The sequence below is a fragment of the Salmo salar genome, chromosome 19, assembly GCF_965601325.2.
Source record: "Salmo salar chromosome 19, fSalSal1, whole genome shotgun sequence".
Classification (NCBI taxonomy): Eukaryota; Metazoa; Chordata; class Actinopteri; order Salmoniformes; family Salmonidae; genus Salmo; species Salmo salar.
Window position 1 is genome coordinate 30,589,812 of NC_138309.1, and position 27,572 is coordinate 30,617,383.

Consider the following 27,572-nt stretch of genomic DNA (forward strand, 5'->3'; position numbering starts at 1 on the left):
ATAGAGTTCACATGTGAGGAGAAAAACATGGTTTCACCACACATGTGAATTGCAGATTAACACATGTGGAATTTGCAGTTTCACATGTGAGATTCTTTTTTGAGGACTAGCGAAGTGGAGGTGTTGTGAGGGCCCTGAGCTTAATGATGTGCTTGGAGGGTACAATGGTGTTGAAGGCTGAGCAACAGTCAATAAACAGCATTCTTACATAGGCATTCCTCTTGTCCAAATAGAATAGGGCAGTGTGTAATGCGATGGCGATTGTGTGGTCTGTGGATCTATTGGGGCAGTATGCGAAGTAAAGTGAGTCTAGGGTGTCAGGTAAGGTAGAGGTGATATGATCCTTAACTAGCCTCTCAAAGCACTTCATGATGACAAGTGAGTGCTACAGGGTGATAGTCATTTAGTCAGTTACCTTTGCTTTCTTGGGTATAGGAACAATGGTGGCCATCTTGAAGCAAGTGGGGACAGCTGGTCTGCGCATGCTCTGAGGACGCAGCTTGGGATGCCTTCTGGGCCGGCAGCCTTGCGATGGTTAACACATTTTTAAATGTCTTACTCATGTCGGCCATGGAGAACAAAAGCCCACAGTCCTTAGGAGTGGGCCGCGTCGGTGGCACTGTGCTCTCCTCAAAGCGGGCGAAGGTGTTTAGCTTGTCCTGGAGCAAGACGTCGGTGTCCGTGATGTGCCTGGTTTTCCCTTTGTAGTGATTGTCTGTAGACCCTGCCACATACGTCTCGTTGCTGAGCCATTGAATTGCGACTCCACTTTGTCTCTGTACTTACGTTTTGCGTGTTTGATTGCCTTACGGAGGGAATAACTACACTGTTTGTATTCAACCATATTCCCAGTTACCTTGCCATGGTTAAATGTGGTGGTTCGCGTTTTCAGTTTTGCGAGAATGCTGCCATCTGTCCACGGTTTCTGATTTGCGTGGGTATTAATTGTCACAGTGGAACAGCATCCGCTATACACTTCCTGATGAACTCAGTCACCGTGTCCGCGTATATGTCAATGTTATTCTCAGAGGCTACCCGGAACATATCCCAGTCTGCGTGATCAAAACAATCTTGAAGCATGGATTCCAATTGGTCAGACCAGCGTTGAATAGACCTTAGCACGGGTACTTCCTGTTTGAGTTTCTGCCTATAGGAAGGGAGGAGCTTTGTAGGCATCCCGGAAGTTGGAGTAACAGTGATCGAATGTTTTAGCAGTGCAAGTACTACAGTCAATATGTTGATAGAACTTTGGTAGTGTTTTCCTCAAATTTGCTTTGTTAAAATCCCCAGCTACAATAAATGTGGCCTCAGAATTTGTGGTTTCCAGTTTGCACATCATCTGGTTGTATGGACGGGACAGGATATCAAATCAAAATCCGGAGAGGGCCATGACTCCGTGAAACAGAATATGTTACAGTCCCTGATGTTATACACTCGGAAGTGGTGGATGGTGTGCACGCCTCGTTAGTCGGACTAGAAGTCCACTCCAAATACCTCCTCTCCACCGGCCGGCGTCTTGGGGGCAGCCTCTGGGATAAGTTAAATGCCCAAGTGGGTACGAACAAAGGATCCAATTCTGGAACGTCGTAATGCTGATGCGTTACCGTCGCTCTGATATCCAAAAGTTCTTTCCGGCTGTATGTAATAACACAACCTTTCTGGGCTAATAATGGAAGAAATAACCCCCCCAAAAAACGACATATTACAAAGCTGCCATGTCTGTCGGCGCCATCTTGAGGGTCTCATGGTATTACATGTTGAAAATTTGCAACCCATGTCACATTTATTTCACGAGATCATGTTATCACATTGCTTTTACATGTTGCCACGTGATCAAATTAACTTCCGATAAGATTACAAGATCACACGTGAAATCTCTCTCTCTCTCTCTCTCTCTCTCTCTCTCTATTCAAAGGGTTTAATTGGCATGGGAAACATATGTTTACATTGCCAAAGCAAGTGAAATAGATAATAAACTAAAGTGAACAATAAAAATTACACTCACAAAATATTTCAAATGTCATACTATGTACAGTATAACAATGTGCAAATAGTTAAAGTACAAAAGGGAAAATGAATAAACATAAATATGGGTTGTATTTACAATGGTGTTTGTTCTTCACTGGTTGCCGTTGTGGCAACAGGTCACGCATCTTGCTGCTGTGATTGCACACTGTGATATTTCACCCAATAGATAAACTCCTATCAAAATGTTATTTCATTTATTTTATTTTTTGTGAGTGTGTAATATGGGTCATACATTTGGTAGGAGGTTAGAAAGTGCAGCCTAGTTTCCACCTCATTTTGTGGGGCGGTGTGCACATAGACCGTTATCTTGAGAGCCAGGTCTGCCTATGGTGGCCTCTGTCTCTCTCTGCCCCCCCCCCCCCGTCTTTCAATGTTTCTCTCACGCACTCATTCTCTCCCTTGCGCTCTCATTCTTTCTGTCCATTAGACGGCAGCCTGTCTGTGTTTTCTTTGGCAGTGGGTGCCTGGATCCCCTCACAATGTTTTCAGTGTGAGAGATGGGGTATGAGAGGCACAGTCAGAAATAAAAGTTGTGGAATAAAAAGTGTGTGTGTGTGGGGGGGGGGGGGGGGGGGGGGGGGAATATATTTAGTATAGATCAAACTATACTAAATATATTCACATCACCAAATAATTGATTAAAACACTGTTTTTCAATGACGGTCTACAACTCCACACTGGAAGAAAGCATTATTCAGCATATTTTCTTAACACAAAATGTGTGAATGTTTCATTCAGGACTTTTGTTGATGGTATTTATGTATTTATTGATTTATTTTAAGGAGAATGTTTTAACATAAAGGTCACAGGTAGCATAATGTGACCATGGCAGATCATGTTCATCTACAATAGAATGAAATCCTATTTGCAGTTTGAAATCAAATGAAAAACATTCATGTCGAGGAGGTTTCGTTAAAAATGGTGGCTGCTATCACAGGTCTTCCATCAGTAATGGTAAAGAACAGACGCACATCACAAATCTCTAAAGTGATTAACATTACAGCCATATCATCACATTATACATACATGTGTTTTCTTGGGGTCAAATTCAGGATTTTTTTTCATAGTAAAGTACCCCAGAGAGTTCTCTGGAATAATTGAAAGCATAGAGCAGCGCTGTGGGGTAGTCACATGCATGTCTGTCTGTCTGTCTGTTATGTAATGCTATTCCCCCTGCTGAATGAAATCACTGTCTTGCTTCAGGCACGTTTAAGGAATATTTAACTGGATAGGGGAGGGGAAAGGGAGAAGTTGGAAAACTGAACTGTATGTCTCTCTCATGGATTTTCTTTCCCTTGTTTGGTTATTTATGCAGAAGTAATACAACATGGATTTGATAAACAGGCCAACTTTTTTTGTTTACACACAGAATGGTGAGCTACATCACATTTTACGCAGACATTATTATCCAGATAAACTTAGTTGGTGCATTCAACAAAGTAAATCACCGTACTTACAGGCCTAACTATGGCAGGAAATGAAATGTCTCTTTCAGTTTATAGATTTACTAAGACGCTATAGCTTAGCATTTATATAGTTGAAGCATAATACTGCCTATGGAAACCTAGAGGTGTCAGCCAACCTTTGTGTTGCCTCGCTAACATAGTGGTTGAATTCAGAACAGGACCATAGTTATCTCATAGAAAGTCTGCCTGAAAAGCCTTTTGTCACACTAAGACTTTTCAGGCCCCATCAGTCAATCCATGTTCAGATGGAAGGCAGATAAAAAGCTGCTGAATGGCTGGAATCTGTAGAACCTTTTTGTATTTGGATGTGCTGGGTGTCAATGCGCTAATGATGCCGTGTTGGCTGGATTACAACTAATTCTCCTCTGAGATTTTCCTCTCTGCCATAGATGCATATTGCACACAGCCTTGTTTGTGCTGGGGTTTGTGAGTCAATAGAGCACAGTCTGGAGTTTAAAGGGATGGACAGGGCCAGGAGAAGAGGGAGGGAGAGGGTGAGAAGAAAGTTAGTGGGGAGTTGTCGTATGCTTTATGCCCCTCCATGTAGTCACGCACATACACATCGCACAAAGTCTCACACACACACACAGAATTATGAAGAGAAAGTAAGAATTTTAGCTGGCAGGGAGAGAGAACCGGGTAACAACAGAAGTGTGATCTTGCTCTACTTCCCAGGTTCTGTAGACGTGATGAGTCATGTTCTTCAAACAATCTTTGATTTTGCTGTCGTAGGGCCCTATGAAATCCGTTTTGTTTTCCGAATTCCGTTTTATTTTTTCACATTCTGTTTTTTCGGGTTTTATTTTTCTGAATACTGTGTGTTAGGATTTACGCTAATTTTATCAGAAAAAGTATCTAATAATGTGAATGAATAAAACATCAGCAATTTAATAAGAGAACAGTAAATTTGTAATGATGCAACACAACATTGTACTATTTATCAAGGCAAGTGCTTCAATACAGAGTTCTAATAAGTGTTTCATTATAAATGGAAAAAAGTAATGCAAGAATCTAGGCAATAATGCAGCAATAGGAAAAACCTATGGAACTACCTTATGAGCTCCTATGTCTGTCCATTGTAAGTTTTCCATATATCACAGACATCTCCATTGAAGTACATGATTGTCAGCCTCTTTTTTGTTGAGCTCGGTGAGTGCCTCTCGCTTGTCTGTGAGTAGAGTTTTGTATTTGCTGAAACTCCTCTCACAGTCGACTGAGCTGACTGGGAAGTAGATGTAGGGCACTGCCACTTCTGCAGCTGTTGGGAATCTCGCACTCAGGCCCCTCCAGTAATCAGCAAGCTCCAAAGCAGGTGAGGGCTCCCTGGACACACAGTGCTGATAGGCAATACATTCTTCACTGAGATCTGTTGATAGGCTTGCCGTGGGTTTCAGTTGCCTGTAGGCTTCAATCTGCTTTTCCATGGCTGGAGCCTGCCTAGGATCGAACACCCTAGCCAGTCTGTAAACCTCTGGCTGGATGTGTGTCCCAGTGTTAAGAACTTTGTGAATGCAAGTGGAATGCATCATGGAGATGCATCCTCTCTTCAATCCCCATCTTTCTCAATAGCTCATCTGTCTTGACACCATACCCACATGTTTCTGCCGTTCCATTCACTAGGTAAGAGCCCAGATCCTCCATGACATTGTATGCAGACACTGCTGTGGGACGGTGGGTTCCTTCCAGGATTGACAGCGATGTCATCAGTTTGGAGCAGCCCAGAGATTAAGGTTATTTTAACAGTGAGGGCGTGCACCTTCTCCTCTTTCCAGCTGGCTGAGGATGTTTGTGACTGCCTGGGATGATAACTTTTCTTCCAACAAAAACTCTCTGCACAGATGAACATGCTTTGCATGGTACTTCACTGCCTCAAACCAGCTATTCCATCTGGAGCTCACTACTTCAGGAGGAGCCTTGGCCTGCACAAAATCCTTTATAATGAGGAAGCTCACCCATCTTCTCTTTCTGGCAGGCTTCTTGAAGAAGCCATATCTCATCCATGTCACAAGTGATGCAACTTCAGAGAAGTATTTGTAGTGCTGCCAGGTCTCACCCACCAGCCTGATGACATGGCAGAGACAGGTTACATGGACACTGTTGGGTATCACTCCTTCAGAACCTCCTTGTATGCCTTCAGGCTGTAGGAGGCATTATCTGTGACCACTACCAGGGCATCATTCAGGTTCAGATCGTTGCTGTGGAAGGAGGCTAGTATAGCTTGGGAAAACTTTGAGTAGCTGCATCTGTCAATGAAAATGACATCCACCAAAAAGTACTGGTTTTCAACACCTTATATTTTAACCTAAAATAATATTGTGACAAAATAAGTGTTATTAAAATTTCAAGTGCAAACACAAACTCAGCAAAAAAGAAACGTCCCTTTTTCAGGACCCTGTCTTTCAAAGATAATTTGTAAAAATCCAAATAACTTCACAGATCTTCATTGTAAAACGTTTAAACACCGTTTCCCATGCTTGTTCAATGAACCATAAACAATTAATGAACATGCACCTGTGGAACGGTCGTAAAGACACTAACAGCTTACAGACAGTAGGCAATTAAGGTCACAGTTATGAAAACTTAGGACACTAAAGAGGCCTTTCTACTGACTCTGAAAAACAACAAAAGAAAGATGCCCAAGGTCCCTGCTCATCTGCGTGAATGTGCCTTAGGCATGCTGCAAGGAGGCATGAGGACTGCTGATGGCAATAAATTGCAATGTCCGTACTGTGAGATGCCTAAGACGGCACTACAGGGAGATCATCCACAGTGGCAAACCACGTGTAACAACACCTGCACAGGATCTGTACATCTGAACATCACAACTGCGGGACACGTACAGGTTGGCCACAACAACTGCCCGAGTTACACCAGGAACACACAATCTCTCCATCAGTGCTCAGACTGTCCGCAATAGGCTGAGAGAGGCTGGACTGAGGGCTTGTAGGCCTGTTGTAAGGTGACCTACTCACCAGACATCACCGGCAACAGCGTCGCCTATGGGCACAAACCCACCGTCGCTGGACCATACAGGACTGGCAAAAAGTGCTCATCACTGACGAGTCGTGGTTTTGTCTCACCAGGGGTGATAGTCGGATTCGCGTTTATCGTCGAAGGAATGAGCATTACACCGAGGCTTGTACTCTGGAGCGGGATCGATTTGTAGGTGGAGGGTCCGTCATGGTCTAGGGCGGTGTGTCACAGCGTCATCGGACTGAGCTTGTTGTCATTGCAGGCAATGTCAATGCTGTGCGTTACAGGGAAGACTTACAGGGAAGACTCCCTCATGTGGTACCCTTCCTGCAGGCTCATCCTGACATGACCCTCCAGCATGACAATGCCACCAGCCATACTGCTCGTTCTGTGCATGATTTCCTGCAAGACAGGAATATCAGTGTTCTACCATGGCCAGCGAAGAGCCTGGATCTCAATCCCATTGAGCACGTCTGGGACCTGTTGGATCGGAGGGTGGGGGCTAGGGCCATTCCCCCCAGAAATGTCTGGGAGGTGCCTTGGTGGAAGAGTGGGGTAACATCTCAGAGCAAGAACTGGCAAATCTGGTATAGTCCATCAGGAGGAGATGCACTGCAGTACTTAAAGCAGCTTGTGGCCACATTTGACCCCCCCCCCTCCTTTGTTCAGGGACACATTATTCCATTTCTGTTCGTCACATGTCTGTGGAACATGTTCAGTTTGTCTGTTGAAACTTGTTGTGTTCATACAAATATTTACACATGTTAAGTTTTCTGAAAATAAATGCAGTTGACCATGAGAGGACGTTTCTTTTTTTTTTACTGAGTTTGTATCATACACTGCAGTTGAGGAACAATGGGGAAAGTAATTCTGCTTTGAAAGTAGATAAACTTGTAACCCCACTTTTGAGAAAATGGGCGGAAATGTTTTGGTACACCTACTGGAGAGCTCTTCGTTGTCTACACCCATTCCACATCATTCACACCCTCCTACGACTTAGCCCCACCCATCTCTAAGGAGTCACATGTGAGGCCATGTGCTAAACACAGTGAGGTAAACAATGAACCTTAATCCCAACCCATACTACTAGCAATACAAACTGATTGTCATAGCTAGCCACCATGCATGAATCTGGAGGTAGCTAAAGCTAACCAACTAGGTTCAATGTTAGCTAGCTAACTGACATTAGTCTATAACTAGCAATGCAAATGTCTTTCTGAGGTACGAATAATATTACTACACAGATCACTAATGTAATGTTAGCTAGCAGGCCAGCTAATGTTAGCTAGCTAACAGTAGGCTTTAACTTGCAATGAAAACAACTTTCTGACTAAATTAGAAACGTATAATATCTGAAAATGTAGCTAGACTCTTACACGTATACATGGATGTCCTTCATTTTGAAGATGTAATCTGGAGACAGGTGTTTTATACAACAGCCTTCTGTGTTCTCTTTTTGACTCCCTCTGCATTTGCAATCATACTCTGCTTCCACCGGGTATTCCACTGATTTCAAAACTCTGTTAACTTCTTCCGTGACAACAACACTGTTGATCTATGTTCCCCATCTGTGTCTCGTTCAATGAAAATGTTTTTACCTAAATCAGGGATTTCCTCATCGTCTGATTCATTTTCAGAGTCAGCATCGCACGATCGTCTTCCAGAAAGTAGGCCACAATTCTTTCCACTGGTCTGCCCTGTTAAATCCAGGGCAGCAATGTTGAGAGCAACACTTTTGCAGTTCTTTTTTTATTTAATCCTTGCTACCGCAGCTTTTTTTATCTACACATACAGCAACTCATGTTATAGACAGACGCATGCTACATGGCAGACTAATCCAAACTCATCTCTCGGCATGTCCAACCCATCCATTATTTCAGCCAATCATGGCTAGGGGGAAGGTTCCTGACTTTTTCTGTGGCTAAACCAACTAGGCTCGTAATTTTAACAATTTTATTAGTATTTACAGATGGCATATAAGTTTGTTATTAAGGCACATGGAAGTTCACACGTTCCAGAAGTAATTTCTGCCAAATAAAATGCATTTTGATAAAATAAATATATACTTTTACGTTCAAATGCCTCTCCTGTGAAGTAGTGACTTGCGACATACACCTAGCTTCTTAACCTGTTTAGGATAGGGGGCAGTATTTTCACGGCCGGATAAAAAACGTACCCGATTTAATCTGGTTATTACTCCTGCCCAGAAACTAGAATATGCATGTAATTGTTTGATTTGGATAGAAAACACCCTAACGTTTCTAAAACTGTGTGAATGGTGTCTGTGAGTATAACAGAACTCATATGGCAGGCCAAAACCTGAGAAGATTCTAAACAGGAAGTGCCCTCTCTGACCATTTCTTGGCCTTCTATACATTTACATTTAAGTCATTTAGCAGACGCTCTTATCCAGAGCGACTTACAAATTGGTGCATTCACCTTATGATATCCAGTGGAACAACCACTTTACAATAGTGCATCTAAATCTTTTAAGGGGGGGGGGGGGGGGTTAGAAGGATTACTTTATCCTATCCTATCTATAGCCTCTTTATCGAATACAGCGGATCTCTGCTGTAACGTGACATTTTCTAAGACTCCCATAGGCTCTCAGAAGGTGCCAGAACGGGGAATGATGACTCTGCAGTCCCTGGCTGAAAAACAGTAGCGCATTTGGATAGTGGCCGATCTGAGAACAATGAAACGGGTGGGTGCGTGCACATGAAGAGTCCATTTTACATTTTCAGTCTTGAACGAAAACGACGTCTCCCGGTCGTAATATTATTGCTATTTTACGAGAAAAATCGCATAAAAATTGATTTTAAACAGCGTTTGACATGCTTCGAAGTACGGTAATGGAATATTTTGATTTTTTTTTGTCACGATATGCACCGGCGCATCACCCTTCGGATAGTGTCTTGAACGCAAGAACAAAACGCCGCTATTTGGATATAACTATGGATTATTTTGAACCAAAACAACATTGGGTGTAAACTAGAAGCCCTGGGAGTGCATTCTGACGAAGAACAGCAAATGTAATCCAATTTTTCTTATAGTAAATCTGAGTTTGGTGAGTGCCAAACTTGGTGGGTGTCAAAATAGCTAGCCTGTGATGGCCGGGCTATCTACTTAGAATATTGCAAAATGTGCTTTCACTGAAAAGCTATTTTAAAATCGGACATAGCGATTGCATAAAGGAGTTCTGTATCTATAATTCTTAAAATAATTGTTATGTTTTTTGTGAACGTTTATCGTGAGTAATTTAGTAAATTCACCGGAAGTTTCGGTGGGTATGCTAGTTCTGAACGTCACATGCTAATGTAAAAAGCTGGTTTTTGATATAAATATGAACTTGATTGAACAAAACATGCATGTATTGTATAACATAATGTCCTAGGAGTGTCATCTGATGAAGATCATCAAAGGTTAGTGCTGCATTAAGCTGTGGCTTTGGTTTTTGTGACATTATATGCTAGCTTGAAAAATGGGTGTGTGATTATTTCTGGCTGGGTACTCTCCTGACATAATCTAATGTTTTTCTTTCGTTGTAAAGCCTTTTTGAAATCGGACAATGTGGTTAGATAAAGGAGAGTCTTGTCTTTAAAATGGTGTAAAATAGTCATATGTTTGAAAAATAGAAGTTTTGGGATTTTTGAGGACTTTGTAATTCGCGCCACGCCCTATCATTGGATATTGGAGCGGTGTTCCGCTAGCGGAACATCTAGATGTAAGAGGTTAAAACGGGTCACAAATACTCAACCTAGTTCGGCACAAAAAACGTGGTAATTAACTACAATTGCCATAATCCATTGCGCTTGTTCTGCCGGACAGAGGTGGATACACACAGACCAAGAAACCGTATGAGAGAGGAGTGTACACAACACAACAATGAGCGGTAGCTCTACCTGATTGATCCTTATAGTAGTTGGTAATAAGCCGTCTTGAAAGTATGCCTTATCTACTTTGAAGAACTACTAAAATGGTTTCGTCAGACACCTCTGAGGCATAGGCAGTCAGCTACTAGCTAGTCAGGTAACTACTAGTCGAGGTAAATAGGATGACTCAACGGGGAGCACAGAGATCACGTTACATGGTTGTCTGGCTGGCCGTCTTCTACTGCCTGAGCAGAGATAAGATCGTGGTAACTTTAGGAAAATAATAAAGCAATCAAATAAAACACTGTAATATACACAACTTAAATATTTTATTAAAGTAAGGTAATGTGAATAAATGATGGTTAATAAGTGATAAACATGCACTAATTGGCAGTCACTACCATCATTGGGCTGTTATAGTTTTATTCTGTGTTAGACAACGTTTTGGCAATTGAATGTTTTCCATATTTGGCTTTGAAATTTCATAAAGAAATCTAAAATAATGTAAAGGTCATAATTCCTCATGTATTTTTGTTTTAAATAAATCGGAACCGAAATCTAAAACCGTGATTAAAAAATAAATTACAAACCGAACCGACCTCAAAAAATACTAACTGCTCAGCTTCAACTTCTCTTAATTTACCTAAAAAGCGATTCATACAAGTAATAGTCTTAGAAAATGGGTCATTAACTAATTATGAACCGTTATAACACTAATTGCTGTTTTGTTTTAACAACCTGTTCTATTGAACACATGCTGTGGAAAATGAAACCTGTCCGACAGCTAAGAGATTAAGACTTAGGAGAGAGAGCTGACCCAACGTGGGTCAAGTGTGCTGGCTAATGTGGGACCACTCTGTACCTAGATACACTTTAATCAGCTTTAAAATAAGGTTAATTAAATATTTAACCTCTATGGGCTAGGTGGGACGCTTGCGTCCCACCTACTCAACAGCCAGTGTAATCCCGTGGCGCAATATTCAAATACCTTAGAAATGCTATTACTTCAATTTCTCAAACATATGACTATTTTACACCATTTTACAGACAAGACTCTCGTTAATCTAACCACACTGTCCGATTTCAAAAAGGCTTTACAACGAAAGCAAAAATTACATTATGTCAGCAGAGTACCCAGCCAAAAATAATCCGACACCCATTTTTCAAGCTAGCATATAATGTCACATAAACCCAAACCACAGCTAAATGCAGCACTAACCTTTGATGATCTTCATCAGATGACACCCCTAGGACATTATGTTATACAATACATGCATGTTTTGTTCAATCAAGTTCATATTTATATCAAAAACCAGCTTTTTACATTAGCATGTGACTAGCATTCCCACCGAACACTTCCAGTGAATTTACTAAATTACTCACGATAATTGTTATGTTTTTTGTGAACGTTTATTTTAAGAATTATAGATACAGAACTCTTCTATGCACTCGCTATGTCCGATTTTAAAATAGCTTTTCGGTGAAAGCACATTTTGCAATATTCTCAGTAGATAGCCCGGCATCACAGGGCTAGCTATTTAGACACCCAGCAAGTTTAGCACTCACCAAAGTCAGATTTACTATAAGAAAAATGTTATTACCTTTGCTGTTCTTCGTCAGAATGCACTCCCAGGACTTCTACTTCAATAACAAATGTTGGTTTGGTCCCAAATAATCCATAGTTATATCCAAATAGCGGCGTTTTGTTCGTGCGTTCAAGACACTATCCGAATGGTAAAGAAGGGTGACGAGCACGACGCATTTCGTGACAAAAAAATTCTAAATATTCCATTACCGTACTTCGAAGCATGTCAACCGCTGTTTAAAATCAATTTTTATGCAATTTTTCTCGTAAAAAAAGCGATAATATTCCGACCGGGAGTGGTGGTTTTCGTTCAAAGAGAGAGAAAATATAAACATCTCGTGCCCTCGTGCACGAGCCCCAGTCTAATGGTCCTCTGACAGGCCACTATCCAAACGCGCTAATGTGTTTCAGCCAGGGGCTGCCTCGATATCATTCAGCTTTTTCCCGGGTTCTGAGAGCCTATGGGAGCCGTAGGAAGTGTCACGTTACAGCAAAGATCCTCAGTCTTCAATAAAAAGAGCCAAGTTGAACAAGAACTTGTCAGACAGGCCACTTCCTGTACAGAATCTTCTCAGGTTTTTGCCTGCCATATGAGTTTTGTTATACTCACAGACACCATTCAAACAGTTTTAGAAACTTCAGGGTGTTTTCTATCCAAAGCCAATAATTATATGCATATTCTAGTTACTGGGCAGGAGTAGTAACCAGATTAAATCGGGTACGTTTTTTATCCGGCCGTGTAAATACTGCCCCCTATCCCCAACAGGTTAATGGGTACCTTTCAGGACCTGCACCAACTCTCCATCACCTGCTTGTCAGGAGGTCAGTCTGTCTTGCATGATTAATTAATTAGACTGATGGACAGACAGTGCAGTATGTTAATGTGCACACCAATGTTATTATAATTTTGCATTAGTTTGTATTTCTTTTTTTCCATTTGTTTGAAATTCAGTTTAGTTTCAGTTAATTTTCAAACCTGATTTCCTAGGTTTTAGTTGTAGAAAAATATTTATTTTGTTTTCATATTATTTAGTGTTAGGGACAGAAAGCATGTGTGGAAGGCTAGGAGGCCCTTTTCTCAGTACTTTGTCGAAGCACTTTGGGCAGCGTTTACAGCCTCGAGTCTTCTTGGGTATGACGCTACAGACTTGCACACCTGTATTAGGGATGTTTCTCCCATTCTTCTTTGCAGATCCTCTCAAGCTCTGTCAGGTTGGATGGGGAGCGTTGCTGCACAGCTATTTTCAGGTCTCTCCAGAGATGTTTGATCAGGCTCTGGCTGGGCAACTCAAGGACATTCAGAGACTTGTCCTGAAGCCACTCCTGCATTGTCTTGGCGTTGTGCTTAGGGTTGTTGTCCTGTTAGAAGGCGAACCTTCACCCCAGTTTGAGGTCCTGAGCACTCTGGAACAGGTTTTCATCAAGGATCTCTCTGTACTTTGCTCTGTTCATCTTTGCCTCGTTCCTGAATAGTCTCCCAGTCCCTGCCGCTGAAAAACATCCCCACAGCATGATGCTGCCACGACCATGCTTCACCGTAGGGATGGTGCCAGGTTTCCTCCAGACTTGACACTTGGTATTCAGGCCAAAGAGTTCAATCTTGGTTTCATCAGACCAGAGAATCTTGTTTCTCATGGTCAGAGTCCTTTAGGTGCCTTTTGGCAAACTCCAAGCGGGCTGTCATGTGCCTTTTACTGAGGAGTGGCTTCCATCTGGCCACTCTACCATAAAGGCCTGATTGGTGGAGTGCTGCAGAGATGGTTGTCCTTCTGGAAGGTTCTCCCATCTCCACAGAGGAATCATGGAGCTCTGTCAGTGACCATTGGGTTCTTGGTCACCTCCCTGACCAATGCCCTTCTCCCCCGATGGGACTGGGAGACTAGTCAGGATCGAGGGAAAGATTAACGGAGCAAAGTACAGAGAGAATGTGATGAAAGCCCCGACCTGAGCACTCTGGAGCAGGTTAAGGTTCACCTTCCAACAGGACAATGACCCTAAGCACACAGCCAGGAAAATGCACGCGTGGCTTCAGGACAAGTCTCTGGATGTCCTTGAGTGGCCCAGCCAGAGCCCGGACTTGAACCCGATTGAACATCCCTGGAGAGATCTGAAAATAGCTGTGCAGCGACGCTCCCCGTCCAACCTAACAGCACTTGAGAGGATCTGCAGAGAAGACTGGGAGAAACTCCCCAAATACAGCTGTGCCAAGCTTGTAGGGTCATACCCAAGAAGACTCAAGGTTGTAATCACAGCCAAAGGTGCTTCAACAAAGTACTGAGTGAAGTCTGAATACTTATGTAAATGTGATATTTCACTTTGCTAACATTTTGTGAAAACCTGTTTTTGCTTTGTCATTATGGGGTATTGTGTGTAGATTGATGTTTTTTTTTAAAATCCATTTTGGAATAAAGGCTGTAACGTAACAAACTGTGGAAAAATCAAGGGGTCTGAATACATTCTGAAGGCACCGACACACAGTGCATATCTGCCCAGGAAACTTTTAGACCGTGTTGTTGGAAGTGGTGGAGAAGTTATAACAATATAGGTTCTATAGAGGATTTGCAGAGTGCAAAATATACTTTTCCCCCCCATCATATTATAGCTAACAACTAAAATAAATCTAATGTATTTTGTGCATGTTTTATTGCATAAAGGAGACACCGTGGGAAAGAAAGAGTGTGTCACAAAGCAGCGGGCCGGAATCGAACCCAGGTCACAAATGATTATTTTATGACTTTATGCAGCAATCCCCACCTGCACACCTACAGTATAGGTAAAACCACCTTTTGAGTTGCAAAACAAATATGAACTTTACCTGGTGATATCAATGACAGTCTACAAATCAAATCATCCATCTCACCATTAGTTTTTTGCAATTTGATGGGGGACAGTTGTGAAAACACAGGTGACAACACCAGAAACGACAGGAGTTAGTACAGCAGTGAGCTTGCCTTGTAATGGAGTTGCAATTGTGAGGTAAGGAAAGCGTGAAGCTTCTGCTGTCATTTCACCATGAGAGCAGGAGCCTCATTCTAGAGGTGATTAATGGAGCTGTCTACTATGGCTCCTGAGGGGGAGAGGAGCACACGAGCAGGCCTTAATTTCAACCATTGACCGAACTGACTGAGCTTCCGTTTATTTTCCAACAACAGATGGGCCACTGGGGCCATTGCTTGTTTGCACTTCTTGGCCGCTGAGCATCCTCAATCTTCCTCAGCCCCACTGGTTCCCCTGTATAACAGCCTGTCCCATAGGTCATATACTCACTGCATTATGCTCTGGGAGTGAGACCGAGTCCTGGCAGGGGTGTCACCCTATGGATATGTGTAGATGTGCTGCTGCTGCCATAGACTCTCAGCTCTACTACCACATAACATGTAGCGAACCCACATACCCTGATTTCAAGCCCCCTCTACAGGGCACATTGTGGACATATCTAGGACATGCTGTCCAATCAGACCCTGAGCAGAAATGATTGTTCCAAAAATGTCAGTCTTCGAGCTTCTAAAACATTACTCCTTACTCCACACTTAAGGGGATTTCTTTAGTGTGTGAAAAAAAATACAAAACTGAAATATCAGAATTGGATAAGTCTCCACCCCCCTGAGTTAATACTTGGTGGAAGCACCTTTGGCAGCAATTACAGCTGTGAGTCTGTTGGGATAAGTGTCTACCAACTTTGCACACCTAGATTTGGCAATATTTGACCTTTTAGAAAACTGTTCAAGCTCTGTCAAGTTCCTTGGGGAGTGTTGATGGACAGCAATCTTCAAGTTATGCCACACATTTTCCATTGGATTTAGTGCGGTGCTCTGACTGGGCCACTCAAGGACATTTAACGTTTTATTACTTAGCAACTCCACTGTAACTTTGGCTGTGTGCTTCTGGTCATTGTCATGCTGAAAGGTGAACTTCCATCCCAGTTTTAGCTTTTTTGCAGCGGCAGCAGGTTTTCCTCAAGGACTTTTCTGTACATTGCTCCATTAATTTTCCCTTCAATCCTGATAGTCCCTGACAATGAGAAGCATCCCCATAACATGATGCTGCCACCACCATTCTTCACAGTAGGGATGGTGTTCGTTGGGTGATGTGCCGTGTTGGGTTTGTGCCAAACATAACACTTTGCATTTAGGCCAAAAAGTTACATTTTAGTTTTGTCATACCACCCTACCATACATGCCAGATTTGTAGAGCGCTTTTTATACTTATCCCATGATCTGTGCCTTTCCACAACTTTGTCCCGGCATTCTTTTGAAAGCTCCTGCTCATGGTTGTGTTTACTTTGCAATTCACTACCCAGCAGAGGAAACCTACAGGAACTGCTGAATTTATCCTGAAATCATGCGAATCACTACAATTTAACACAAGTGGAGGCCAATTAACTTGGTGTGTGATTTTTAAGGAGATTGGTTACACCTGAGCTAATTTATGATCGCTATTACAAGGAGGGTGGACGCTTATCCAACCAAGCTATTTCAGATTAAATTGATTGATTTTTCACTTGGAAGTTGTGGGGTAAGATATGTAGATCAATGGCGGGAAAAACTATTTCAATGTATTTTTATTTCAGCTACAAGACAGAAGGTGAACATTTTGAAAGGGGTGTCGACTTTCTATAGGCATTGTAAGAAACAAGATTTGAGGCCAGAGGCCACAAAGAAGGGGCTACCGCTAGCGGAACACCTCACCAATATCCAATGGTAGAGCGTGGCGCGAAATACAAAAACCTTAAAAATGCTATAACTTCAATTTCTCAAACATATGACTATTTTACACCATTTGAAAGATAACTCTCGTTAATCCAACCACATTGTCCGATTTCAAAAAGGCTTTACAGCGAAAGCAAAACATTAGATTATGTTAGGAGAGTACCCAGCCAAAAATAATCACACAGACATTTTCAAAGCAAGCATATATGTCACAAAAATCCAAACCACAGCTAAATGCAGCACTAACCTTTGATGATCTTCATCAGATGACACTCCTAGGACATTATGTTATACAATACATGCATGTTTTGTTCAATCAAGTTCATATTTATATCAAAAAACTGCTTTTTACATTAACATGTGATATTCAGAACTAGCATTCCCATCCAAAACTTCCGGTGAATTTACTAAATTACTCATCATAAACGTTGACAAAATAGATAACAATTATTTTAAGAATTATAGATACAGAACTCCTTTATGCAATCGCTATGTCAGATTTTAAAATAGCTTTTCGGCGAAAGCACATTTTGCAATATTCTGAGTACATAGCTCAGCCATCACAGGCTAGCTATTCAGACACCCGCCAACTTCGGGGCTCACTAAACTCACAATTACTATAAGAAAAATTGGATTACCTTTGCTGTTCTTCGTCAGAATACACTCCCAGGACTTCTACTTCAACAACAAATGTTGTTTTTGTTCCAAATAATCCATAGTTATGTCCAAATATCCCCGTTTGTTCGTGCGTTCAGGTCACTATCCAAAGGGTAACGCGCGAGCGCATTTCGAGACCAAAAAATTGAAAATATTCCATTACTGTATTTAGAAGCATGTCAAACGCTGTTTAAAATCAATTTTTATGCTATTTTTCTCGTAAAATAGCGATAATATTCCAACCGGACAATGTTGTATTCATTCAAAGAGGGAAAGAAAAAATAGTGAGGTCTCGTGAACGCGCATCTCCAATCTCTCTGTCACCAGGCAGTCCACTGACAAACTGTGCTAGTATACTCTGCCCAGAGACAGGAGAAGTGTCAATCCGGTTTCTGAAGGCTTTAGAGAGCCAATGGAAAGCCTTAAAGTGTCACGTAACAGCTCAGATACTGTAATTTCGATAGAGATGCAACAGAAGGACTACAAATTGTCAGACAGGCCACTTCCTGCTTGGAATCTTCTCAGATTTTTGCATGCCATATGAGTTCTGTTATACTCACAGACACCATTCAAACAGTTTTAGAAACTTTAGAGTGTTTTCTACCCAAATCTACTAATTATATGCATATTCTAGTTTCTGGGCAAGAGTAGTAACCAGATTAAATCGGGTACGTTTTTTTCACCCGGCCGTGAAAATACTGCCCCCTATCCACAACAGGTTATTAGGGAAAGTCAGCTATAACCAACATCTCCAATCTCGTCTCATTGATTGGACTCCAGGTTAGCTGACTCCTGACTCCAATTAGCTTTTGGACAAGTCATTAGCCTAGGTGTTCACATACTTTTTCCAACCTACACTATGAATGTTTAAATTATGTATTCAATATAGACAAGAAAGATACAATAATTTGTGTGTTATTAGTTTAAGCACACTATGTTTGTCTATTGTTGTGACTTAGATGAAGATCAGATCAAAGTTGATGCAGAAATCCAGGTAATTACAAAGGGTTCACATACTTTTTCTTGCCACTTTATCTTATCGGCACATATGTATCGTGATAATATTATATTGTGAGGTCCCTGGAAATTCCCAGTCTTAGTGCTCTACACCTCTGCGTAATCTCTTTGAGCCTGAGACAACTTTAATGCTCTGATCTCTCTTCAGAGAGAGACCACAACATCAGCAGTGTTCTGGCCCTCCAGCGAGCCCCCTGGTTCCCCAGTCCCCATGCCCTCAAAAGGAGGTTGAACCTGGGGAGGCCAGCACCACAAAGTGGCCTGGCAGCCATCACATGCCTGAAGGTGTTTTGTTTAAACCTTTTTCATTAATTTACTCTACGGCGCAAGTGTGTCTGCAACGTTAAACAAGCAGGGGCCAACGTGTAAATATTTAGCCTTCCATGTTTGCACGAGTTCAAAGGCGGCCTGTACAAGTGAATGAAAAACATTCTCTGGCTTCCCAGTAAACACAGCATTTTATCTAAGCTCTGATAACGGAGTCTGAAATGAATGGCCATATCTGAGTGCTAACAGGAGAACAAAGCAAATTCCAGAGACCTGTAAACTGGAAAAGTAATTTGCTCTTTAACTGGCGATGGCTTCATTATGGCAGAGGAAGCAATTAATCACAATGTCTTTTGTGTTGCATGTTGAATAGAGGACACACACTGGACCAACCCCAGATTTAAACTAGAATCTACCAGATCACGGGTCCAATAGGTTTTTTGATGTGCAAATTGAGAAGGACTAAAAGCACAAATACCCGTAGGAAGCATCACACAGCTTATGTGCCTTGATGTCCTGCTCCTGTGGGCATTTAGACACGAGTAATAGCCTTCAGATGCTGCTGGGTGTGTTTCCACTGCCAGCTGAACATTCAGGTCATAGAAGTCATGAACCTTAGAACCTTAGAACTTCCTGACGTTAATCAGTTGGGGTTCGAGAGCTCTACTGATCCCAAGTTTAAAGGTTAGGATGTCTTAATGAATCATCACGATCATTTGATGTGGATAAGCCTGTCTGGACCGTTTCGAATATTATTATGATCTTTTGTCAAATGTTGTTTTTTTTGTTTGACAACCTGAAGGTTTACATGCAAATCCAAGTAGCATATGAATTAGATCAATCAAACTTGTTATGCCAAGCCACTTCTATTTACTGACTTCCCACTGGGCACAGACAGTCTACTCCACGTTGGTACAACGTCATTTCATTTAAATGAAGTGGCAACAACGTTGATTCAACCAGTGTGTGCCCAGTGGGTTGTGTCTTACTCCCTAGCCTGCACACTGAATATCAGCTCCTGCCCCGAGACAATATTATTTACTGCAATAATATCATGCAACTTTTATCATGATGTACCGGAGTAGCATGGCCTGACGATCTGTTTTACAATCACAAAATTAGTAAAGATCAATCAGAAACACATTTTTATTATCTACAACAGCAGAAGGCTCATTAACCGACCACCCGTTAATCATGACAAATTAACTGTGGGAAATGTCACAGCTGTCTATCAAGGCCCATGAAACAGCTATGCATATCTAATCAACTTCAAAGACAATGCAGGTTCCCACAGAAATATTCTCTAAAAGGGTTCTTGGAAAAGCTTGGGCTTTTGGAACGTGGAACCACCTGAGGTGAATTTTCCTAGTCTATGAGGTTGTAAAACGAAACCGAGATGTTCAACTCAAGTCGACGCGGCAGATGTCAGTGAGTTCAAGTGGCAGCGTGGTGCACATCATTTTGTCATGTCTTGTGCCTCATAGACAGTTGTGCTTTTCGCTATAATTATCTTTTATCTTTTATCTTTTTTTTTTCTTTTTTTTTTTGCCAGGTCGCAATTGTAAATGAGAACTTGTTCTCAACTTGCCTACCTGGTTAAATAAAGGTGAAATAAATAAATTGAATAAAAATGAAATAATAACTGGAAGTGGAGATGAAAGAAGCATGAGAGGGATGCAGAGAATATAGAATATAGCCTTTAGGCTGAACTGAAGAGCAATTGGTCTGGTATAACGGTGATTCCTCACCAAACTAGAACAGTAAAAATTGCATGATTTTTTTTCATTTTTTTCTTCACGAAATGTAATCAATAGAAGGGTCCTTTAGAGGAAGGGTTGTTGACATATATTTGTATCTTAAAGCATAATTGTGAAATAATTAATTGAAGTTGGAATATTTGACATTTTGTCCTTACCCAGGTTTCTTAAGACTCTATAATGTTTGATCTGTAGGTGCTACAAAGCAAAAGTTGGTGTCATCTGAAGCTTTTCCGCTTGTCCTTAATGTGAGTAGTATTTTCATTTCAATCACACATTTCTTACATTAATGAATATTGAAAAATATCCAAATGTATATTTAAAATATAAATTTGAATAAGCTGAAAATCCGAATCACGATATTTTTGTTGTTGTTCTAGTTTCGTGAAGAATCCACATAACAGTAGAGTTGCCAGATCCTTGAATATTCCCCTTTTTCTACCACCTCTTTTTCTATAGAGAAGAGTTAAGCCCTAAAATATACTTTGGAAATCATATTAACCATGGAATCATGGTCCGTAAATGTGTCAATGAAACATACACAGACATACATTCTGCACCAACGACGAGCCTAATTGAGCATAATAAAGTTTCTATACACTCAATCTCTTTAGAAGAAAAATCATTCTCCATTCATTCTAGATGTACACCTGTTGAGTGGAGTGGCTTTCTGTCCTTCACGTTTTCCATCCTGAATTTATAGCCTTCAGCTGTAGAAACGACATTAAACTCTGTCTTCTATAGGATGGCTACAGCCGCTGGCTGGGATGTCCTCGCTGACTCCCCATGTAAAAGATATTGATTATCAACTCAGGCCATAAAAGTTGACATCTGTCTAATTTGATGAACCACATATCACAGTCATAGTAAGTTTCCTTGGAGGTTCATTATTGTGGAGCTCTAGTTGGTGACTGCTGTATTTCACTGTTTGTGTCTTATGGTTGTGAGAGAAGAGAAGCTGCGATGATGATGGCTTGGATTCAAATAGCACCTTTCTACCAATTGAGGTAGGCTACTCAAAGCGCTTTACATAGTAAGGGGGAAACTCACCTCATACTCCACCACTGTGTGGCACAACCACCTGGGTGATGCACGGCAACCATTTTGTGCCAGAACACTGACCACAATTCTGATAGCATGGTGGAGAGGTGAGGAGTGATATATGCCAATCAGGAATGAAGGGGATGATTAGGTGGCCATGACGAAAATGGGGCCAGGTTTGGAATTTAGCCAGGAAACCAGGGTTAACACCCCTACTCTTGCAATAAGTGCCATGGGATTTTCAATGACCACAAGAGTCAGGAAACCAGTTTAACATCCCATCCTAAAGACCACACTCTACGCAGGGCAATATCCTCTTCACTGCCCTGGGACATTGATCTTAAGACCAGAGGGAAGAGTGCCCCCTACTGGCCCTTCAATACCACTTCCAACAGCATAAATAGTACCTGCAAAACATTAGTCTCAAGGTCAACAGTGAAGAGGCGACTCCGGGATGCTGGCCTTCTAGCAGAGTTGCAAAGAAAAAGCCATATCTCAGACTGGCCAATAAAAAGAAAAGATTAAGATGGGCAAAAGAACACAGACCATAGACAGAGGAACTCTGCCTAGAAGGCCAGCATCCCGGAGTCGCCTCTTTACTGTTGACGTTGAGACTGGTGTTTTACGGGTACTATTTAATGAAGCTGCCAGTTGAGGACTTGTGAGGCATCTGTTTCTCAAACTAGAAACTCTAATGTACATGTCCTCTTGCTCAGTTGTGCACAGGGGCCTCCTACTCCTCTTTCTGTTCTGGTTAGAGCCAGTTTGTGCTGTTCTGTGAAGGGAGTAGTACACAGCGTTGTACCAGATCTTCAGTTTGTTGGCAATTTCTCGCATAGAATAGACACAATTTTTCAGAACAAGAATAGACTGACGAGTTTCAGAAGAACGTTTTTTGTTTCTGGCCATTTTGAGCCTGTAATTGAACCCAGAAATACTGATGCTCCAGATACTCAACTAGTCTAAAGAAGGCCAGTTTTATTGCTTCTTTAATCTGGACAACAGTTTTCAGCTGTGCTAACATAATTGCAAAAGGGTTTTCTAATGATCAATTAGCCTTTTAAAATGATCAACTTGGATTGGCTAACACAACGTGCCATTGGAACACAGGAGTGATGGTTGCTGATTATGGGCCTCTGTACACCTATGTAGATATTCCATAGAAAATCAGCCATTTCCAGCAACAATAGTCATTTACAACATTAACATTGTCTACACTGTATTTCTGATAAATTGTATGTTATTTTAATGGACCAAAAAATGTGCTCTTATTTAAAAAACAAGGACATTTCTAAGTGACCATAAACTTTTGAATGGTAGTGTACCTGAGCTGACAAGGTGAACTCCAGGGGTGGTGCTCTGGGGGGGGTGTACTACTATGGCTGATCCTGTAAAACAACACATTTCACTGCACCTATCCAGTGTATGTGACAACAAAAAATCTTATTTAATTTGTATTTATTTTTACTACCATGCAACCTCTAGCTGTGCTGTAGCTGTGTGGGCTTTGGCATCAGAAGAAGGACTCATGCTTTTATGAGGCCAGCAGCTGTGAGGGACATTAGGCACGCTAACTCATTGCACAGAGTGGCCTAAACACATTGGGCCAATTTATTCCTGGTATTATTGGCAGCAAATTCACATACTGTATACAGTAAGAGCCACAAGTCGTGCGACACGTTTGTGGAGAAATCTGAAGGGAAATAGTCCTGGCTGGTTATCTTATGGTTTTAGGAAGTCCTCATAAGGGGGTCGTATGACCCCGTTCACCCCTTCCAGCTCTCTCTCTTCTCTTGCTATACTGGAGCAGCTGTTGGCCAGCGCGTCAGTGGGTAATCCCTAGAACAGAGACTGCTAATGAACCCTGAGCTCTTTAGGAAGACCTGGCCCTGAACCCTCTAGAGGAAAAGCCACATCACATGGAGCCCGTTAAGTGAATTGGTTTACCTGCTGCCTTTGGGGGACTCCTGGGGGGCTCCAAGGGTTGGGGGGGGGGGGGGGGGTTCAATATGACGTCTGTACGAACAGATCCCAAAAAAACATGGATGTTCTGTTCAATCTTTGACTCATGTTGACTGATATTATACCTCATGTGGTTTAGTGTCTATTCTGTTTACTGTGTATGTAGTAAGGCGTCGCATGTTAACTGCACAGTCACTGTTATATAGTAGTTGACTGGGTTGATCACATTGGTTACTCAGTCGGTGAAGTACTCTGAGCCATCATCGCACAGGTCAAACATTTCACCTCACTCCAAGATCTCCGGAGCAGCCTGTTGGCATGGCGACAGGCTCCTCCGTCCAGAAGCGTCTGCACCATTCGTGAATTAGTGCCTGCCAGTCATCGACAACAAGCTCATTACTCAGTAGAGCAGATTAACACCCTGGAGATCGAACTCCTCCCCTCCGACACCCCCTCTACAGTCACACATTCCATAGGTATCATGATTCAGTGGAGATATGAAGCACTTGGCTAGAGTTTGACACATTCAGTAAATGATCTCTTGGAGGGGGCTGACATGGCTTTCGGGGAACCATTTGGATCCCTTCCTGCCCCACCCTCTGAGAGGAGACAAACCCAACTAGAGTGGGACCGGGAAATATTTTATTTGCAGTATGACTAGTCCAATATAGGGCTGTTTGTCACTCAGTATTGGAATTCTGACAACGTTTATGACTGTACGTACGCCTACATATCATGGTTATCTTTCGTTAATCAGAGCATAATTACCCTGTCAGGCCTGATGGGTGTACAGCAAGAGGATTTCCCAATATGTGTGGTGTGAAAAACTTGTGAAAAATAAATTTGTTCTGTTAGTGAAGCCAGGAATGCTTCTTTGTTCTTCTCCGTAAAGAATGTGTGGGCCGCAGCCAAAACTTTCCTCCTCTTGTGACCTACTGTAAACCAGGGCACTGCTTTAAACACCATTGTTATCAGGTGACTCGTTTTTAAGCCTTTACACTTGTGGGAAATTGCCTATATGGATATGGCTAAATTTAAATGTTTCTTACAGAAGAAATATGAAATGCATGACAATGGTAGCAATTGAAAGGTAACAGTTTGGAGAGTATTGGAAAATTATTAGACCAAAAGGTGAGGACACAACAGTTCACCATACACAAGAATGAATCCAAACATTAGGACTGTAGATTTTTTTTGTGCATTTTACATTTACTGTACTTTTCGCCGCATTTATTGATAACAAAATCTGAAAATACTCTGGATACATTCAGTAACATGATAAGAATATTCTTGGAAAATGTGGGGTAGGTGCAACATGAGTGAGCAGGCTAACTGGTGTCTCCAAGTGACCACACACCTGGCTGGACTAACTGGTGTCTCCAAGTGACCACACACCTGGCTGGACTAACTGGTGTCTCCAAGTGACCACACACCTGGCTGGACTAACTGGTGTCTCCAAGTGACCACACACCTGGCTGGACTAACTGGTGTCTCCAAGTGACCACACACCTGGCTGGACTAACTGGTGTCTCCAAGTGACCACACACCTGGCTGGACTAACTGGTGTCTCCAAGTGGCCACACACCTGGCTGGACTAACTGGTGTCTCCAAGTGGCCACACACCTGGCTGGACTAACTGGTGTCTCCAAGTGGCCACACACCTGGCTGGACTAACTGGTGTCGCCAAGTGGCCACACACCTGGCTGGACTAACTGGTGTCTCCAAGTGGCCACACACCTGGCTGGACTAACTGGTGTCGCCAAGTGGCCACACACCTGGCTGGACTAACTGGTGTCTCCAAGTGGCCACACACCTGGCTGGACTAACTGGTGTCGCCAAGTGGCCACACACCTGGCTGGACTAACTGGTGTCGCCAAGTGGCCACACACCTGGCTGGACTAACTGGTGTCTCCAAGTGGCCACACACCTGGCTGGACTAACTGGTGTCGCCAAGTGGCCACACACCTGGCTGGACTAACTGGTGTCTCCAAGTGGCCACACACCTGGCTGGACTAACTGGTGTCGCCAAGTGGCCACACACCTGGCTGGACTAACTGGTGTCTCCAAGTGGCCACACACCTGGCTGGACTAACTGGTGTCGCCAAGTGGCCACACACCTGGCTGGACTAACTGGTGTCGCCAAGTGGCCACACACCTGGCTGGACTAACTGGTGTCGCCAAGTGGCCACACACCTGGCTGGACTAACTGGTGTCGCCAAGTGGCCACACACCTGGCTGGACTAACTGGTGTCGCCAAGTGGCCACACACCTGGCTGGACTAACTGGTGTCTCCAAGTGGCCACACACCTGGCTGGACTAACTGGTGTCGCCAAGTGCCACACACCTCTCCAAAATGTGCACAGTTCCTAAATAAGTAATTTCTAAGAGTATTCAACTACTGTATAAAGTGCTTTTTTGAGCTCTCCTAGCTGTGCCATTGAGGAACTAGAGCAAACACACTTGTAGTTTTGTTTGGAACGTAGCCCTGCATCCCCACCATCACACAATTACTGTTGTGGTTTACGCAATCCAAAAACGGTCCATTAGAAATCCCAATCTGGGTGAGGTGGGCATCATTTGAAAGCCTGTTCTATTGCAAACATGACTAACTAAGTTATAAAACACGATGTTAGGCTTTCACAATGCAATTCAAGGAAACAGATAATTTTGGTGCGAATAGAAAGGAGTGCATTCTTGTGCGTGTGCCGCAACAAATTTTCTTCACAATAGACAAACGCAGGCTAATTCTGTTCAGGACAACCCAGGGTATGATGCCATGTCATTTTGGACTGTACATCAAACATAGTGAGTGATCATAAATGTTGACACTGTATATGACATGAGTTTTATGGTATGGCTATGTGAAGTGCACATTTGGATGGGTGTTTGGCTTGCTTGTATGACAGCGGTATTTCTTATAATCCTCAACGTCTCATCTTTCAAATACATTTACAACCATTTCCCTCACTCAGACAACGAAACATTTGCAAAAGTTGCCCAATTAGTGGGAGGGATTGGGGTGCTCAAGTTCAGAACGTCTGTCAGTCAGAACCAATACAACGCTGTGAAGCACAGAGCCTGAGCTCTGACATCATGTATAGCGTGTTACTGTACAGCCACTGTGTTCCAATTTAGGCATTTATCAATGCCCAAGTCTGCCATTTTCAACCTGTACACGGGTACGAGTGTAAAGGGTTAAACAACTAATTGACCTACGTCGGTTCAATCTGTGAGCGCAATGCACATTTTCTCAAGAGATAAATTCGATCAAGCCCGACCTGTGCGATGTAGTAGGGAGTTGTAGTTGCCAACAGATCAATATTCTACATACAGTACACTGAGTATACCAAACATTAGGAACACCTTCCGAATATTGAGTTCACCTGGTCAGTCTGTCATGGAAAGAGCAGGTGTTCTTAATGTTTTGTACACTCAGTGTAGTTTATCGCAGAAAACGTGGTAATTAACTATAATGACCATAGTCCATCGCTGCCTACTTGTCCGGTCTGAGACAAAGAGACGAGATAGAAGAATACACAATCGAGAGGGATAGAGAGCAGTTGCTTCATGAGGTATCTCGAAAAATTCAGAATCTAAGATTATTAGTGACAATATGCCTTATTTACTTTGAAGAACTCCTAAAATCATGATTTTGTCAGACCGCAGCTCTACAGACATGAGATATTGACTTGGAATTCAATAACAAATTAATCAAATAGGCCTAAAACAAATGTAATATACACAGCAACTGAAATATTTTATTAAAGTAATGTGAATAAATTATGTTAAGTGATAAGCAGTAATGGGACTTTCATTAATTGTTTTATTCTGTGTTACAGCATTCAACCCACATAATGCAGTGCATTTAATGTCCAAAGAAATGATCGAAACCGAAAGTTGAAAACCACGATTATGTTTTAATCAAAGCGAACCCAAAAAGCACTATTCGCTCAGCACTACAGGTGACCTGCTTGAATAAACACCAAGTCAAATTGGGATTCCCCGTTCCCACTGAAGCATGGCATAGTAAAGGAAAAGCACTCTGTCGGCAACCTCCTTTTGATGCTTTAAACATTAATTAAGCAGTTAAATTATAACTTCTTATACTTCCAGTCTGTGTGCATGCAATATGTACAGTAGAGGTGATTTTTTTCATTTTACCAGGTAAGTTGACTGAGGACACATTCTCATTTACGTTGAAAATCCCATCCGAAAGACAGCACCCTACACGGGGGCAA

General features: G+C 42.2%; 1 long non-coding RNA gene across 3 annotated transcripts in view; it reads left to right on the forward strand.

Moving 5' to 3' along the window:
* The window catches only part of LOC123728994 (uncharacterized), a 57,221-nt gene that overhangs the window by 15,602 nt on the left and 14,047 nt on the right, over positions 1-27,572 (forward strand). Inside the window, exon 1 of one of the 3 annotated variants that reach the window (XR_014381612.1) lies at positions 20,353-20,579. The exons of the other annotated variants lie outside the window; for them this stretch is intronic. This is a non-coding gene — a long non-coding RNA (uncharacterized LOC123728994). Of the gene's footprint in view, positions 1-20,352; positions 20,580-27,572 lie in introns of those variants that run through there. 3 annotated transcript variants of the gene reach the window in all.